The 18,019-nt window shown below is 36.2% G+C and overlaps 14 non-coding genes across 14 annotated transcripts; all 14 read right to left on the reverse strand.

The window, feature by feature from the left end:
- Positions 1-23: 23 nt before the first annotated feature.
- Trnas-aga lies at positions 24-104 on the reverse strand. The gene has a single exon. It is a non-coding gene; the product is annotated as a tRNA-Ser (tRNA).
- Positions 105-508: 404 nt separating this feature from the next.
- On the reverse strand, positions 509-581 carry Trnat-agu. The gene has a single exon. It is a non-coding gene; the product is annotated as a tRNA-Thr (tRNA).
- A 746-nt stretch (positions 582-1,327) lies between these two features.
- Positions 1,328-1,409, reverse strand: Trnas-aga. The gene has a single exon. It is a non-coding gene; the product is annotated as a tRNA-Ser (tRNA).
- Positions 1,410-1,816: 407 nt separating this feature from the next.
- On the reverse strand, positions 1,817-1,889 carry Trnat-agu. The gene has a single exon. It is a non-coding gene; the product is annotated as a tRNA-Thr (tRNA).
- Positions 1,890-2,658: 769 nt separating this feature from the next.
- Positions 2,659-2,739, reverse strand: Trnas-aga. Its single transcript has one exon. It is a non-coding gene; the product is annotated as a tRNA-Ser (tRNA).
- Positions 2,740-3,147: 408 nt separating this feature from the next.
- Trnat-agu lies at positions 3,148-3,220 on the reverse strand. Its single transcript has one exon. It is a non-coding gene; the product is annotated as a tRNA-Thr (tRNA).
- A 746-nt stretch (positions 3,221-3,966) lies between these two features.
- Trnas-aga lies at positions 3,967-4,048 on the reverse strand. Its single transcript has one exon. It is a non-coding gene; the product is annotated as a tRNA-Ser (tRNA).
- A 404-nt stretch (positions 4,049-4,452) lies between these two features.
- On the reverse strand, positions 4,453-4,525 carry Trnat-agu. The gene has a single exon. It is a non-coding gene; the product is annotated as a tRNA-Thr (tRNA).
- A 767-nt stretch (positions 4,526-5,292) lies between these two features.
- Trnas-aga lies at positions 5,293-5,373 on the reverse strand. The gene has a single exon. It is a non-coding gene; the product is annotated as a tRNA-Ser (tRNA).
- Positions 5,374-5,776: 403 nt separating this feature from the next.
- Positions 5,777-5,849, reverse strand: Trnat-agu. Its single transcript has one exon. It is a non-coding gene; the product is annotated as a tRNA-Thr (tRNA).
- A 746-nt stretch (positions 5,850-6,595) lies between these two features.
- On the reverse strand, positions 6,596-6,676 carry Trnas-aga. Its single transcript has one exon. It is a non-coding gene; the product is annotated as a tRNA-Ser (tRNA).
- Positions 6,677-7,910: 1,234 nt separating this feature from the next.
- Positions 7,911-7,992, reverse strand: Trnas-aga. The gene has a single exon. It is a non-coding gene; the product is annotated as a tRNA-Ser (tRNA).
- Positions 7,993-9,281: 1,289 nt separating this feature from the next.
- Trnat-cgu lies at positions 9,282-9,354 on the reverse strand. Its single transcript has one exon. It is a non-coding gene; the product is annotated as a tRNA-Thr (tRNA).
- A 1,105-nt stretch (positions 9,355-10,459) lies between these two features.
- On the reverse strand, positions 10,460-10,532 carry Trnai-aau. Its single transcript has one exon. It is a non-coding gene; the product is annotated as a tRNA-Ile (tRNA).
- Between the last annotated feature and the right edge of the window lie 7,487 nt (positions 10,533-18,019).

Consider the following 18,019-nt stretch of genomic DNA (forward strand, 5'->3'; position numbering starts at 1 on the left):
AAATATTGGGGGAACCCAAAATTCGTAGTCGGCAGGATTTGAACCTGCGCGGAATATCCCAACAGATTTCTAGTCTGTCGCCTTAACCACTCGGCCACGACTACGTACTGCATGATGGGTTGCTTCTTTGGCATTCGTATTGGAACTTAACCAGTTATATTACGTCTTGGGCACAATAAATCTATGACTCTGGACTTCGTAGTCCTGCCTAGCTTTTCAGTTTATGTGCTAACCGTATTTAGGATTTGTGAAATAGTAAATTTAAGAAATAAATAAAGTCTCGTGCAAGTCACGGTGATGATTGGCAGAAGATCGGTTTATCATAATTTAGTAGGAAAGGCTCAGATTCCTTCATTATCGACGTTAAGTTGTTATTTGAAATATCTTCTCTAATGTATCGTATATTAATGCTTTTTGTTGCTTTCAAATTAGAATTTATATAAAATGAGCTAGCTGTAGAAGAAAGTTCATTATACACTAGATCCTGGTTTAAGTGGAAATTGTCAAGAGCCTCTTCAGAGATTCGAACTCTGGACCCCTGGTTTACTAGACCAGTGCTCTTACCACTGAGCTAAGGAGGCAGACGTGAAAAATGCTGGTTCACATTGCTGATATAATTACATTGATGAAAAATCCTCAAACTATATTTTTATATGGCTGTTAATTCCATTAAGTCGCGTGCGAGAAAAAAAAATGTTCGACAGCATAATTTTTAGAACACAAAATCCATTGAAGCGCCGGGAAGAGGACAACAAGGCTTGCACGGGAATCGAACCCATGACCTTTCGCACCCGATACGAAAATCATACCTCCAGACCAGCAAGCCACGCCTGGACGAAATAGTTTATCAACTTTCAGTATTTAAAAAAAATTCCGTGATCGGGTTAAATGAAAAACTAAAATTTCGCTAACTGTTTCACTAAAAATATGCCATATATCAAAAAAAGTGAGGTTATAAAGAATAGAGATCCTGAATAGAGGTCTCTGTAACAATGGGGGATTTCGTTGAAGACCAATCAGCAGGTTTGTTTAAATATTCGGTAACGGGATCAAAATGCGCAAATTTTGACTAGTTTAGGTAAAAAAGATACAACATTATAAATTCTATGGATGAAGAATTAAAACTTTAGATCAATTAGTTTTATTTGCTGTGCCTGCATGAAAAACGCAAACAAATATGTGTATTAGTTTGACACGAAATTCCACCTCTTTTCCACCTGTGAAACCACTCACACAGTTCACTGCAACGAAAGTAATTATCAAAACTGAGTCATTTACATACAAAATAAATGCTGAGTTTTATGAAATATTGGGGGAACCCAAAATTCGTAGTCGGCAGGATTTGAACCTGCGCGGGAATATCCCAACAGATTTCTAGTCTGTCGCCTTAACCACTCGGCCACGACTACGTACTGCATGATGGGTTGCTTCTTTGGCATTCGTATTGGAACTTAACCAGTTATATTACGTCTTGGGCACAATAAAATCTAGTGACTCTGGACTTCGTAGTCCTGCCTAGCTTTTCAGTTTATGTGCTAACCGTATTTAGGATTTGTGAAATAGTAAATTTAAGAAATAAATAAAAGTCTCGTGCAAGTCACGGTGATAATTGGCAGAAGATCGGTTTATCATAATTTAGTAGGAAAGGCTCAGATTCCTTCATTATCGACGTTAAGTTGTTATTTGAAATATCTTCTCTAATGTATCGTATATTAATGCTTTTTGTTGCTTTCAAATTAGAATTTATATAAAATGAGCTAGCTGTAGAAGAAAGTTCATTATACACTAGATCCTGGTTTAAGTGGAAATTGTCAAGAGCCTCTTCAGAGATTCGAACTCTGGACCCCTGGTTTACTAGACCAGTGCTCTTACCACTGAGCTAAGGAGGCAGACGTGAAAAATGCTGGTTCACATAGCTGATATAATTACATTGATAAAAATCCTCAAACTATATTTTTATATGGCTGTTAATTCCATTAAGTCGCGTGCGAGAAAAAAAAATGTTCGACTGCGAGAAAAAAAAATGTTCGACAGCATAATTTTTAGAACACAAAATCCATTGAAGCGCCGGGAAGAGGACAACAAGGCTTGCACGGGAATCGAACCCATGACCTTTCGCACCCGATACGAAAATCATACCTCCAGACCAGCAAGCCACGCCTGGACGAAATAGTTTATCAACTTTCAGTATTTAAAAAAAATTCCGTGATCGGGTTAAATGAAAAACTAAAATTTCCGCTAACTGTTTCACTAAAAATATCCCATATATCAAAAAAAGTGAGGTTATAAAGAATAGAGATCCTGAATAGAGGTCTCTGTAACAATGGGGGATTTCGTTGAAGACCAATCAGCAGGTTTGTTTAAATATTCGGTAACGGGATCAAAATGCGCAAATTTTGACTAGTTTAGGTAAAAAAGATACAACATTATAAATTCTATGGATGAAGAATTAAAACTTTAGATCAATTAGTTTTATTTGCTGTGCCTGCATGAAAAACGCAAACAAATATGTCTATTAGTTTGACACGAAATTCCACCTCTTTTCCACCTGTGAAACCACTCACACAGTTCACTGCAACGAAAGTAATTATCAAAACTGAGTCATTTACATACAAAATAAATGCTGAGTTTTATGAAATATTGGGGGAACCCAAAATTCGTAGTCGGCAGGATTTGAACCTGCGCGGAATATCCCAACAGATTTCTAGTCTGTCGCCTTAACCACTCGGCCACGACTACGTACTGCATGATGGGTTGCTTCTTTGGCATTCGTATTGGAACTTAACCAGTTATATTACGTCTTGGGCACAATAAAATCTTAGTGACTCTGGACTTCGTAGTCCTGCCTAGCTTTTCAGTTTATGTGCTAACCGTATTTAGGATTTGTGAAATAGTAAATTTAAGAAATAAATAAAAGTCTCGTGCAAGTCACGGTGATAATTGGCAGAAGATCGGTTTATCATAATTTAGTAGGAAAGGCTCAGATTCCTTCATTATCGACGTTAAGTTGTTATTTGAAATATCTTCTCTAATGTATCGTATATTAATGCTTTTTGTTGCTTTCAAATTAGAATTTATATAAAATGAGCTAGCTGTAGAAGAAAGTTCATTATACACTAGATCCTGGTTTAAGTGGAAATTGTCAAGAGCCTCTTCAGAGATTCGAACTCTGGACCCCTGGTTTACTAGACCAGTGCTCTTACCACTGAGCTAAGGAGGCAGACGTGAAAAATGCTGGTTCACATTGCTGATATAATTACATTGATGAAAAATCCTCAAACTATATTTTTATATGGCTGTTAATTCCATTAAGTCGCGTGCGAGAAAAAAAAATGTTCGACAGCATAATTTTTAGAACACAAAATCCATTGAAGCGCCGGGAAGAGGACAACAAGGCTTGCACGGGAATCGAACCCATGACCTTTCGCACCCGATACGAAAATCATACCTCCAGACCAGCAAGCCACGCCTGGACGAAATAGTTTATCAACTTTCAGTATTTAAAAAAAATTCCGTGATCGGGTTAAATGAAAAACTAAAATTTCGCTAACTGTTTCACTAAAAATATCCCATATATCAAAAAAAGTGAGGTTATAAAGAATAGAGATCCTGAATAGAGGTCTCTGTAACAATGGGGGATTTCGTTGAAGACCAATCAGCAGGTTTGTTTAAATATTCGGTAACGGGATCAAAATGCGCAAATTTTGACTAGTTTAGGTAAAAAAGATACAACATTATAAATTCTATGGATGAAGAATTAAAACTTTAGATCAATTAGTTTTATTTGCTGTGCCTGCATGAAAAACGCAAACAAATATGTCTATTAGTTTGACACGAAATTCCACCTCTTTTCCACCTGTGAAACCACTCACACAGTTCACTGCAACGAAAGTAATTATCAAAACTGAGTCATTTACATACAAAATAAATGCTGAGTTTTATGAAATATTGGGGGAACCCAAAATTCGTAGTCGGCAGGATTTGAACCTGCGCGGGAATATCCCAACAGATTTCTAGTCTGTCGCCTTAACCACTCGGCCACGACTACGTACTGCATGATGGGTTGCTTCTTTGGCATTCGTATTGGAACTTAACCAGTTATATTACGTCTTGGGCACAATAAAATCTAGTGACTCTGGACTTCGTAGTCCTGCCTAGCTTTTCAGTTTATGTGCTAACCGTATTAGGATTTGTGAAATAGTAAATTAAGAAATAAATAAAGTCTCGTGCAAGTCACGGTGATAATTGGCAGAAGATCGGTTTATCATAATTTAGTAGGAAAGGCTCAGATTCCTTCATTATCGACGTTAAGTTGTTATTTGAAATATCTTCTCTAATGTATCGTATATTAATGCTTTTTGTTGCTTTCAAATTAGAATTTATATAAAATGAGCTAGCTGTAGAAGAAAGTTCATTATACACTAGATCCTGGTTTAAGTGGAAATTGTCAAGAGCCTCTTCAGAGATTCGAACTCTGGACCCCTGGTTTACTAGACCAGTGCTCTTACCACTGAGCTAAGGAGGCAGACGTGAAAAATGCTGGTTCACATTGCTGATATAATTACATTGATAAAAATCCTCAAACTATATTTTTATATGGCTGTTAATTCCATTAAGTCGCGTGCGAGAAAAAAAAATGTTCGACTGCGAGAAAAAAAATGTTCGACAGCATAATTTTTAGAACACAAAATCCATTGAAGCGCCGGGAAGAGGACAACAAGGCTTGCACGGGAATCGAACCCATGACCTTTCGCACCCGATACGAAAATCATACCTCCAGACCAGCAAGCCACGCCTGGACGAAATAGTTTATCAACTTTCAGTATTTAAAAAAAATTCCGTGATCGGGTTAAATGAAAAACTAAAATTTTCGCTAACTGTTTCACTAAAAATATGCCATATATCAAAAAAAGTGAGGTTATAAAGAATAGAGATCCTGAATAGAGGTCTCTGTAACAATGGGGGATTTCGTTGAAGACCAATCAGCAGGTTTGTTTAAATATTCGGTAACGGGATCAAAATGCGCAAATTTTGACTAGTTAGGTAAAAAAGATACAACATTATAAATTCTATGGATGAAGAATTAAAACTTTAGATCAATTAGTTTTATTTGCTGTGCCTGCATGAAAAACGCAAACAAATATGTCTATTAGTTTGACACGAAATTCCACCTCTTTTCCACCTGTGAAACCACTCACACAGTTCACTGCAACGAAAGTAATTATCAAAACTGAGTCATTTACATACAAAATAAATGCTGAGTTTTATGAAATATTGGGGGAACCCAAAATTCGTAGTCGGCAGGATTTGAACCTGCGCGGAATATCCCAACAGATTTCTAGTCTGTCGCCTTAACCACTCGGCCACGACTACGTACTGCATGATGGGTTGCTTCTTTGGCATTCGTATTGGAACTTAACCAGTTATATTACGTCTTGGGCACAATAAATCTAGTGACTCTGGACTTCGTAGTCCTGCCTAGCTTTTCAGTTTATGTGCTAACCGTATTTAGGATTTGTGAAATAGTAAATTAAGAAATAAATAAAAGTCTCGTGCAAGTCACGGTGAATTGGCAGAAGATCGGTTTATCATAATTTAGTAGGAAAGGCTCAGATTCCTTCATTATCGACGTTAAGTTGTTATTTGAAATATCTTCTCTAATGTATCGTATATTAATGCTTTTTGTTGCTTTCAAATTAGAATTTATATAAAATGAGCTAGCTGTAGAAGAAAGTTCATTATACACTAGATCCTGGTTTAAGTGGAAATTGTCAAGAGCCTCTTCAGAGATTCGAACTCTGGACCCCTGGTTTACTAGACCAGTGCTCTTACCACTGAGCTAAGGAGGCAGACGTGAAAAATGCTGGTTCACATGCTGATATAATTACATTGATAAAAATCCTCAAACTATATTTTTATATGGCTGTTAATTCCATTAAGTCGCGTGCGAGAAAAAAAAATGTTCGACAGAAAAAAAAATTTTTAGAACACAAAATCCATTGAAGCGCCGGGAAGAGGACAACAAGGCTTGCACGGGAATCGAACCCATGACCTTTCGCACCCGATACGAAAATCATACCTCCAGACCAGCAAGCCACGCCTGGACGAAATAGTTTATCAACTTTCAGTATTTAAAAAAAATTCCGTGATCGGGTTAAATGAAAAACTAAAATTTCGCTAACTGTTTCACTAAAAATATCCCATATATCAAAAAAAGTGAGGTTATAAAGAATAGAGATCCTGAATAGAGGTCTCTGTAACAATGGGGGATTTCGTTGAAGACCAATCAGCAGGTTTGTTTAAATATTCGGTAACGGGATCAAAATGCGCAAATTTTGACTAGTTAGGTAAAAAGATACAACATTATAAATTCTATGGATGAAGAATTAAAACTTTAGATCAATTAGTTTTATTTGCTGTGCCTGCATGAAAAACGCAAACAAATATGTCTATTAGTTTGACACGAAATTCCACCTCTTTTCCACCTGTGAAACCACTCACACAGTTCACTGCAACGAAAGTAATTATCAAAACTGAGTCATTTACATACAAAATAAATGCTGAGTTTTATGAAATATTGGGGGAACCCAAAATTCGTAGTCGGCAGGATTTGAACCTGCGCGGAATATCCCAACAGATTTCTAGTCTGTCGCCTTAACCACTCGGCCACGACTACATACTGCATGATGGGTTGCTTCTTTGGCATTCGTATTGGAACTTAACCAGTTATATTACGTCTTGGGCACAATAAATCTTATGACTCTGGACTTCGTAGTCCTGCCTAGCTTTTCAGTTTATGTGCTAACCGTATTTAGGATTTGTGAAATAGTAAATTAAGAAATAAATTAAATTCTCGTGCAAGTCACGCTGATGATTGGCGGAAGATCGTTTATCATAATTTAGTAGGAAAGGCTCAGATTCCTTCATTATCGACGTTAAGTTGTTATTTGAAATATCTTCTCTAATGTATCGTATATTAATGCTTTTTGTTGCTTTCAAATTAGAATTTATATAAAATGAGCTAGCTGTAGAAGAAAGTTCATTATACACTAGATCCTGGTTTAAGTGGAAATTGTCAAGAGCCTCTTCAGAGATTCGAACTCTGGCCCCTGGTTTACTAGACCAGTGCTCTTACCACTGAGCTAAGGAGGCAGACGTGAAAAATGCTGGTTCACATTGCTGATATAATTACATTGATGAAAAATCCTCAAACTATATTTTATATGGCTGTTAATTCCATTAAGTCGCGTGCGAGAAAAAAAAAAATGTTCGACAGCATAATTTTTAGAACACAAAAATCCATTGAAGCGCCGGGAAGAGGACAACAAGGCTTGCACGGGAATCGAACCCATGACCTTTCGCACCCAATACGAAAATCATACCTCCAGACCAGCAAGCCACGCCTGGACGAAAAAGTTTATAAATTTTCAGTATTTAAAAAAAATCCCGTGATCGGGTTAAATGAAAAACTAAAATTTCGCTAACTGTTCACTAAAAATATCCCATATATCAAAAAAGTGAGGTTAAAAAGAATAGAGATCCTGAATAGAGGTCTCTGTAACAATGGGTGATTTCGTTGAAGACCAATCAGCAGGTTTGTTTAAATATTCGGTAACGGGATCAAAATGCGCAAATTTTCACTAGTTCAGGTAAAAAGATACAACATTAAAAATTCTATGGATAAAGAATTAAAAATTTAGATCAATTAGTTTTATTTGCTGTGCCTACATGAAAAACGCAAGCAAATATGTGTATTAGTTTCAAACGAAATTCCACCTCTTTTCCACCTGTGAAACCACTCACACAGTTCACTGCAAGGAAAGTAATTATTAAAACTGAGATTTACATACAAAACATTTACATACAAAATAAAATCTGAGTTTTATGAAATATTAGGGGAACCCAAATTTCGTAGTCGGCAGGAATTGAACCTGCGCGGGAATATCCCAACAGATTTCTAGTCTGTCGCCTTAACCACTCGGCCACGACTACATACTGCATGATGGGTTGCTTCTTTGGCTTCGTATTGAAACTTAACCAGTTATATTACGTCTTGGGCACAGTAATATATAGTGACTCTGGACTACGTAGGCCTGCCTAGCTTCTCAGTTTATGCATGTGCTAACCGTATTTAGGATTTGTGAAATAGTAAGATTATGAAATAAACAAAATTCTCGTGCAAATCACTGTGATGATTAGCGGAAGATCAGTTTATCATATTTTAGTAGGAAAGGCTAAGATTCCTTCATTATCGACGTTAAATTATTATTTGAAATATTCTCTAATATATCGTAAATTAATGCCTTTTGTTGCTTTCAATTTAGAATTTATATAAAATGAGCTAGCGGCAGAAGAAAGTCCATTATACACTACAGGGTGTATCAAAAAAAAGGAGACCTTTAGAAATCAAGCTATTGTTAAAATTTGAATGCTTTTTCAATTGCATTTGCACATATGCTAAACCGTAGTGCGTGAAATATTGATGGCATGCATGCATACATTAGAAAAAAGAGACCTTTAGAAAATGAATTGACGTTTGTACACAAGATTGTCTGCTCCTTGGAATTTGAAAATAACTTTAATAGCATAAGGAAAAATAACGACCCAAAAATATTCAAATGACCAAGCACAAACGACTAAGCACAAAAATCGATAACAGTATGCGTGGTAAATTGCTTTAGCTGTTCCGTCAAAACATGAACAAATCATTTGTTCATTAATTTTTAACACTGCGTGCGAGCATTAGGGCTGTTCACGTGAGTTAGAATTGGCTTTGAATCCGGAATGGCTCAGCATCCCATTTTACAAACTCTGCCTATTAAAATGTTTACATGAGTCAGGAATGAATTACAACTTGATCTGACATGGATTCACTTGACATTTCGATCTGGATTGAAAATTACTGATAAATTGAACATCAAAAGAACTGAATGTCATGGACCATGACCTCCAACGTGGCCTCCATTTCTCTCAACACAAACTACCGTACGCTTGTGCATATCGCGAACTGCTTTTCTGATGACGGCAGGCTGGGTATAAGTTAAGACTACAAAAAATCTTTGCTCCAATGTCAGTTGAACCATTTTTGTTCGGGTAGTGTGCTTAGTCAATTCATTTTCTAATGTATGCATGCATGCCATCAATATTCAACGCACTATACGGTTCAGCATATGTGCAAATGCAATTGAAAAGGAATTCAAATTTTAACAATAGTTTGATTTCTAAAGGTCTCCTTTTTTTGATACACCCTGTAGATCCTGGTGTAAGTGGAAATTGTCAAGAGCCTCTTCAGAGATTCGAACTCTGGACACCTGGTTTACGAGACCAGTGCTCTTACCACTGAGCTAAGGAGGCAGACGTAAAAAATGCAAGTTCACATTGCTGATATAACTACATTGAGGAAAAATTCTCAAACTATATTTTTATATGGCTGTTAATTCCATTAAGTTACGTGAGAGAGTACAAGAAAATTTTCGACCGCATACTTTTTAGAACACAAAACCTGTTGAAGCGGAAGGGGACAACGAGGCTTGCACGTGAATCGCACCCGTGACCTTTCGCACCCGATGAGAAAATCATACTAGCAAGCCAAGCCTGGATGAAATAATTCATCAACTTTCAGTATTAAAAAAAAATTCCGCCATCGCGTTTAATGAAAAACTAAACTTTAAGAAACTTCTGTTACCTGGTGCACTAAAAATATCCCATATATCTATTAAAAGTGAGGTTATAAAGAATAGAGATCCTGAATAGAGGTCCCTGTAATAATGGGGGATTTCGTTGAAGACCAATCAGCAGGTTTGCTTAATATTCGGTAACGGGTTCAAAATGCGTAAATTTTGACTACTTCAGGTAAAAGAGATATTTTACTAAAAATTCCATACATCAAGTATTAAAAATTTAGATCAATTAGTTTGATTTGCTGTGCCTGCATGAAAAACGCAAAAAAATATGTCTATTAGTTTCAAACGAAAGTCTACCTCTTTTCCACCTGTGAAACCACTCACACAGTTCACTGCAACGAAAGTAATGATCAAAACTGAGTCATTTACATACAAAATAAATGCTGAGTTTTATGAAATATTGGGGGAACCCAAAATTCGTAGTCGGCAGGATTTGAACCTGCGCGGGAATATCGCAACAGTTTTCTAGTCTCTCGCCTTAACCACTCGGCCACGACTACATATTACATGAAGGGGTGCTTTTTTGACATTCCTATATTGGGATTTACCTGGTTATATTACGTTTTGGGCACAGGTGGATGATCAGTTTATCATATCTTAGTAGGAAAGGCTCAAATTCCTTCATTATCGACGTTAAGTTGTTATTTGAAATATTCTCTAAGGTATTTAATGCTTTTTGTTGCTTTCAAATTAAAATTTATATAAAAAGAGCTAGCTGCGGAAAAAAGTTCATGATACACTAGATCCTGGTTTAAGTTAGGTGCAAAATTGTGAAGAGCCACTTCAGAGATTCGAACTCTGGACCCCTGGTTTATTAGACAAGTACTCTTACCACTGAGCTAAGGAGGCAGACGTGAACAACGCTGCTTCACATTGCTGATTTAATTATATTGATGCAAAATCCTCAAACTTTATTTTTATATGGCTGTTAATTCCGTTAATTTGCGTGAAAGAGTACAAAAAAAGTTCGACAGTATAATTTTTAGAACACAAAACCCATTGAAGCGTAAGGGGATAAAAAGGAATGTAGGTGAAATGAGCCCGTGACCTTTCGCACCCAATGCGAAAAACATACCTCCTGACCAGCAAACCACGCACGGACAAAAAATTTCATTATCTTTCTGTATCTATTAAAAGTGAGGTTATAATTCAGCCTTATAGGCTGCCATGTGTTATCGTAATTAAATCTATCTATCTATTTATCAATAAAGAATAGAGATCCTGAAAAGTGGTCCCTGTAACAATGGGGGATTTCGTTGAAGACCAACTGACCAATAAGCAGGTTTCTTTAAATATTCGGTAACGGGATCAAAATGCGTACATTTTGACTACTTCAGGTAAAAAGGATACAATATTAAAAATTCTATACATGAAGTATTAAAAATTTAAATCAATTAGTTTGATTTGCTGTGCCTGCATGAAAAACGCAAACAAATATGTCTATTAGTTTCAAACGAAATTCCACCTCTTTTCCACCCGTGAAGCCACTCACACAGTTCACTGCACCGAAAGTCATTATCAAAAGTGAGTCATTTACACGCGAAATCACTTCTGAGTGTTATGAAATATTGGGGGAACCCAAAATTCGTAGTCGGAAGGATTTGACCTTGCGCGGGAATATCCCAACAGATTTCTAGTCGGTCGCCTTAACCACTCGGCCACGACTACATATGTTTTAACGATATGCTTCTTTGTTTCAGATGCATGTATATTGTTCTTATTTGGAAAGGCGAAAAAAATTACATACACTACATAGGTTAACGTTTCCTTCGCTGTTGGATGAATCGAATGAAGCATATAGCTCCTTTTAACTTTCGTCGTAAAACTTCTGGAAAATCACCAAGCAATGCGACTCAAACGCGTGCAAGATATATTGAGGCGAATAACTTGTGCTTCGAAAAGTAATACTCAAGCAAACGAAGCCCCACGTCTTGACAATTTTATGATGTCTTTTAAAGTATCCTCAGAATAATTTACAACACAATAATATATAACACATTTCAATTATTTAAAAAGGCAATGGAAAATCAACGATAAAAATACATTCATGCATGGACTAAGTTGACTTGCCAGGCACAATAAAAAATTAATTCGTCAGCTATTTAAAAATGAAAAGCTTTTCGCTTTAAAGAACCTTAAGAAGTTATTTTACAAACATTTTAAAAATATCCTACCTCAGCTTTTCCTTCGTCTCCCAACTCCGATGCCTCTTATGGATGTATATATGCAAAGGCCTTTACTGGAAATGAGAGTATACGTGCTATTAAATTTAACTCTGCTTAATTAGACACGTTCTTAAGAGTAAAAGCGCTTAAATAATTGTAATAACGATTTTAATAAAACTTTTCTTCAGAAACGCACTTAAACAATAAAGAAGCAACATTTCAAACGTTTTAACTGCCAGCACGCAAACACGAATGCTTTTCCATAATACTGCTTGGAAACCAACATAAAGCACAACCCTGCCCTCAAAGTGATTAAAAATAGAAGCAAAACATAAAATAGAAATAAAATAGTGAAATAAAAGCGAAACAAGAATTAGAAATTAAAGATATTAACAACAAATTTGAAAAGAGTTTTTTACCTGTCGTAATTACAATAATTATTCCTCTTCTTGAAGCGGCGGCTGGCGCCTCATTTTGTTTAACCAATAAGTTTATATTGCACATGCAGTCAGCCAATGCAGTTGTAATGAAAACCTACAACGGGTTATCACTATCATTGGTAATATAAACTGAGGCTGTACTGCAATAATCAAAATATATAGACTGTAATACATTAGTTCGAGAATTTAAAAAGATTATATAATTTGCATCGGTTATATATCCTGGATCGTATATGCATGTGAAACTGTTTGGTTTATGTGGGCATGAAATTCCAGTAATCAATCCCTGTTGCCATAGGAACGGTGGTAGAGACGAGTTCTGAAAAAGTTTTAGCTCAGTCTAGAGAATTTATGTTGCCTGTTAGATACATGCAATTTTGGTCTTCTAGCCAAGCACTTGGACACTTAATTTCCCTGTTCAAAATGTCAGTTCAAACTATTTTTTATAAACATTCGCTTATTGTTCAACATAGGAGCTTTGACTGTGTCAAAGTTCGACTGTGTAAAATATTCTGCAGGAAAATTGAAAACGTCTGCTATACTACTCCGAATTTGTAGCTGATGATTTAGCAGTGCTAAATATATTTGGATTGAGACTGTGAGCGATATGGGCTTTATAACCTAATGTCCAGTTAAACTGTTATGCTTATGAATATCACATAATAATAAAAATATTAACGGCCGAAATGAATATTTAGTAGTCTGTTAATCTGCAATTTCTAATAATGCAAGTTGAATGTGAAATATTGCATTTACCTCGTTTTTTTCGTGGGCCACACAGACCGGACGCGATTTTGCAACGCGGCGCGATTTCATTTTCCAAAAGCTGCAATAGAATTTAAACTATCGTTATATTCTTGTAGATTATTTAACGATTATACATTTTGATTTCTCCGGCGCCCATAGATTCCAAATTGCGTCCAGGAATTAATTTATGTGCTTGTGATAACTGAAAATTCGCGTTGCCGAATCGCGTCGGGTCTGTGTCGACCTTTAGGCATAACAATATTAATACGCGAAAAAGGCGCACGTAATATGTGATAAGAATTTTTATGAATAAATTCAATAAATTTGTACCTATACAGGGTGTATAAAAAAGGTAATCTAATTTCAACAGGATATTGTACGTGAAATTTTTACACATGAGAGATCAGGTTTCTATCGAATGACATTAGAATATGTTAACGAACCAAACTTGAATGTTTTAACTATTACAAAATATTTTTTTAATCCAGGGTTAAGCTAGCCGGCTTTTGAACAACGGATTCTTAGATTCTTAGATTTCAAACGGATTCTTAGGGGATTCAACCTTGCCCGCTGCCTATTGGTAGGGAAAGAGACGGTATCCGAGCTAATAACGCAGATGTAATAACTCTACGAACCAGGCTATTGAACAGTTCCTCTTCCATCCTGTGATCAACGTCGCACGTGAGTCACTGACGTGAAACCCTGGATATGAACATAAAAACACACACAAAATAATAAAATACCTGTACCGATCATCATCGATTATATATTTTACCCCAAACAGCATCAGACGAAGAAAAGGCCATAAATCGTGCTTAACCCTGCAAAAAGACTAGAGAACAGGGAGGTTAAAAGACGCCTTTCCGGAACAGATCACGAAAATCGGGAGAAGGGGAAGCGGGAGACGGGAGGCGATATGCATAACTTAAAGTACGGGAGACTGAAGAATGGGTACGGGAGGCGGAAGTTGAGCTATTTTGCGATAAATAAGTGGTAGGAATTCGAGACGACAAAGTGCGACCTAGTTAGCTTAATCGAGAGCCAGATCTGATATTGTACAAATGCATTGACATTGTACACGCTGCTGAAATCTCACTGAAACAAATGCAAGAAATCAAAATGAAACAAATACAGTTCACGATGTAAGACAAACACGTAGAACATACACTGACAAAGATCACTCGAAATGCGAGTCGGAGGTTAAGTCGCAAGAACGAAGAAAATCAAAGTCAACTTGATTTTCTGATTCTAAAATATTGTGGTACACACAAATATTTTCCGAGCCTGCTCAGCGAATGGGAAATCTTGCTCATCTTGTGGTAAGGACAATCATTTCGCAAGAGCTTGCCAGTCATCTCGAAGAGTTCATGCAGTATACTGACAGTAATTCCGACTCAAACGACGAATACTTTATAGGAACAATAAAAACGCAACAAAAAAAAGCAGCTGTACACGCCGTGCGCGTATAGATGAATGGATTTTAGAGCTGGAATCAATGGGCAAGCAGTCAAAATCACAGGGGCAAAAAGTTAAGTAATACCAAAATCGATATTCAAACAGATACGATCCAATGACACATTACAAAAATCAAACACTAAAATAGTTTCATACGACGGGCACAAGATGGATGTACTTGGTCACACGACACTCTTGCACGAATACAAGTAAAAGATGTATGTCTTTCGATTTCATGTCATTGATGTTAGATATTTAATTGATTTATATCATTCAGATTCTTCGTAAAAATGCATATATGGAAAAACAACAACATCATCAATATGGCGCCTAAAAAGGCGCTAAACTATATATACTTAAATTTATGTAATATAAGCCTATTTGTATACTACTCAATGTAAGACATTTTCGACATCCTCCAGGGGCAAAGGTCTTGAATCCAATTCCTAAACTGTTCCATTGCTTTTCCCGCGGCTACCCGTTGTGGCCGTCAGATATGATCAGTCACTTGGGTCGTTTGATCTCTTTGTTTCCCGTGATCTTTGTCTTTATTCTCGCGATCATCACCCGTCTTTGCTCTTACCTCAAGAGGATAAAGTTTCGTTATCGGTCGGTTTGTCTTACCTAATGCCGCCTGAATGTTCGCGGCTCGTACGTGTTAGTCTTGTGCTCGAAATAAACTTTCGACTACCGCTAGTTTCCAAGTCAGTCGGGGTGTACCATCATGAACTTGTACAACGTCTCCTATTTTGATACATTCTCGATCTGTTCCAATATTCCTATGAAATTCTCGTAAGGATGTGATATATTCTTGTCTCCAACGTTGGTGAAAGCGTTGTAACAGTAGTAACAATCTCTTGGCGTTTCTTTGGAGTTAAGTCTCATTAAAGTCTGGATCTGACAGTTCACCATCGTCCAGACTCTCGTTCGGTAGAGATGTCATCTCCTGCCGTATAATAGATGCGCTGTTCGTTCGTCATCTGATGACACGTAGGACAAGGGTCTGTCGTTCATGGCTTCGATCTCCACTGGGAGGGTTTGGAGTGTTATTAAGTTCACCGACGCTTTACCGAGAACCTTTTTAAGCCCGTTTTAGTCAGTCCTACCAATCTCTCTCAGCGGGACTTCAAACAATGTTTCCTTCAATAGGATTTGTTCCGATGTGGTTAATTAGACTACACCCTCCCAATATATTTTACAGAAGAATGTCAGATGATTTGATTCAGCGAAACTTCAAAAAATCTTTCTTTTATTAGATTTTGTTCTAATAAGTAATGTGGTTAATTAGACAAAACGCATCCCATCATATCTAACAGTAGAATATCAGATGATTTGGTTGAGCGGAAGTTCAAAAAATGTTTTCATCAATAGACCAATTGCGAAACTTAGTGACCACGCCTTCGCTTAACATGGAAACGAGGCTTATTATGCAAAAAACAATATTTGTATTTTTTGTAGTACAAAGCTATTCGCCAAGTTATATGCCGTTTTTCGCCTTTGTTTTACATATTTTTCGATACCTTTCAGCTTGGTTTCATCGTTGTTATCATAGTTTTCAGGTTAGGAAGTTTTGCCTTTCAATTGAGGCGTTTTTGTGGTAATTTCATTAATCTTTTCGGCTGCTTTCGTCGGGGAAATATAGAAAAGGCCGATACAAACTCAGGTAAAAGTTTAGTTTTTCCAAACTATTTCGTCTCAAGTTTTGAAAATATATTTCATTTTTCTCCCTCTTATTTGTGCAAAATTTGGCGACATATATTTGGTGCAAAATCTATGTTTTTATGTCAAAAATTATTGAAAAGTCACGATCGAACAAACCACCATGTTCACATTTCTCATCTAAAATTTTTTTATACCAACTTTATCGATCGATAAGATGTAATTTGACAGCAATTTTTCAGCTCAGCAAAAAAAATAGTAGAAATCTGTTGACAAAAACTATAAGAGATAAAATAAGCAACGGAGTTTTATGTTTATTTTCCCTGTGTATATAGACTACAGAGTACAGTACATGTGATGTGATGCCGACTGAAAAGCAAAACAACTCTTCAACTTGGCACACATGCATGACATGGATAGTAAAATACTTATAACCAAAACATAATATCATTGTCTATGTGGTAGATTTTTGTTGTGTTCTCCACAACGAGAGAAAATTCACCGCTTTATATAAACCAATAACTTTAATAATGAAGCTTTCTCTTTCACAGACAATCACAATTCTGTTACACTACGACTTGCTTTGCTAAGCATTGTTCTTATCACCTGTCAATCACCACTAAATATAGATGTTCAATTACTTATGTCTAATTATATTAATATTAATTATGGTTAATGTCAAATCCCTAGTTTTAACATAAATTCCCGACATCTATTTTGAATTGTCATTTGAATATTCCTTTTCCGGCAATAACATACTATAAAGCCACAATGCGAGCTGCAGCGTTTTTTAAGATACACCTTTACATGATGGCAAAGCCGAAAGCGAAAAATGTTTAAACCGGAGTTCGCAAGTGTTTTTCCGTTTACGATAGTGAACGGGATCCTTTCCTTTTCAAGTATTCCTGGTTAACCCTTATTAAACATCTATTGCATGGTAGTAGATAGAAAGAATAGTGTTTTGTACTAACAAAATTGCAGAATTCAAATGCATTCGAATTCGACTTTTATAAAATTCGGCCTTCAGGCCGGCATGCCAGCCATGCATCGTCTGTACTTTATTAAAACGAAAATAAACAAAAACATTCAGTCAGTTACTTTTGACCATTTTAACAGTATTACTGTGGTATAAAGAAAAAAAAATACAGTGGTATTTGTGAATAAATTTGAATAAATGAAGCCATTTCAGTCATCAGGTTTGAAAATTATATAATCTGACTGTAACTTTTCAATAATTTTTGACATAAAAACATAGATTTTGCACCAAATATATGTCGCCAAATTTTGCACAAATAAGAGGGAGAAAAATGAAATATATTTTCAAAACTTGAGACGAAATAGTTTGGAAAAATTAACTTTTTACCTGAGTTTGTGTCGGCCTTTTCCATACTTCCCCGACGAAAGCAGCCGAAAAGATTAATGAAAATACCACAAAAACGCCTCAATTGAAAGGCAAAACTTTCTAACCTGAAAACTATGATAACAACGATGAAACCAAGCTGAAAAGTATCGAAAAATATGTAAAACAAAGGCGAAAAACGGCATATAACTCGGCTAATAGCTTTGTACTACAAAAAATACAAATATTGTTTTTTGCATAATAAGCCTCGTTTCCATGTTGCACGAAGGCGCGGTCACTAAGTTTCGCAATTGGTCTATAGGATTCGTTCTAATGTGGTTAATTAGAGTAAACGCGTCCCATTATATCTAACAGTAGAATATCAGATGATTTGGTTGAGTGGGCCCCTGGAAATAAGGTCCGAAAATTTTACAAAATTGGTCATTTTAATTCGAAAATTACACTTCGTATCTACGTTTTTTGACCTGTTTGTAAATCTCAAAAATTATGGAAAAAAAGAGGATTTCTCCA

This window comes from Dendronephthya gigantea, unplaced genomic scaffold (assembly GCF_004324835.1).
Source record: "Dendronephthya gigantea isolate DGI-Jeju-01 unplaced genomic scaffold, DenGig_1.0 000405F, whole genome shotgun sequence".
NCBI lineage: Eukaryota > Metazoa > Cnidaria > Anthozoa > Malacalcyonacea > Nephtheidae > Dendronephthya > Dendronephthya gigantea.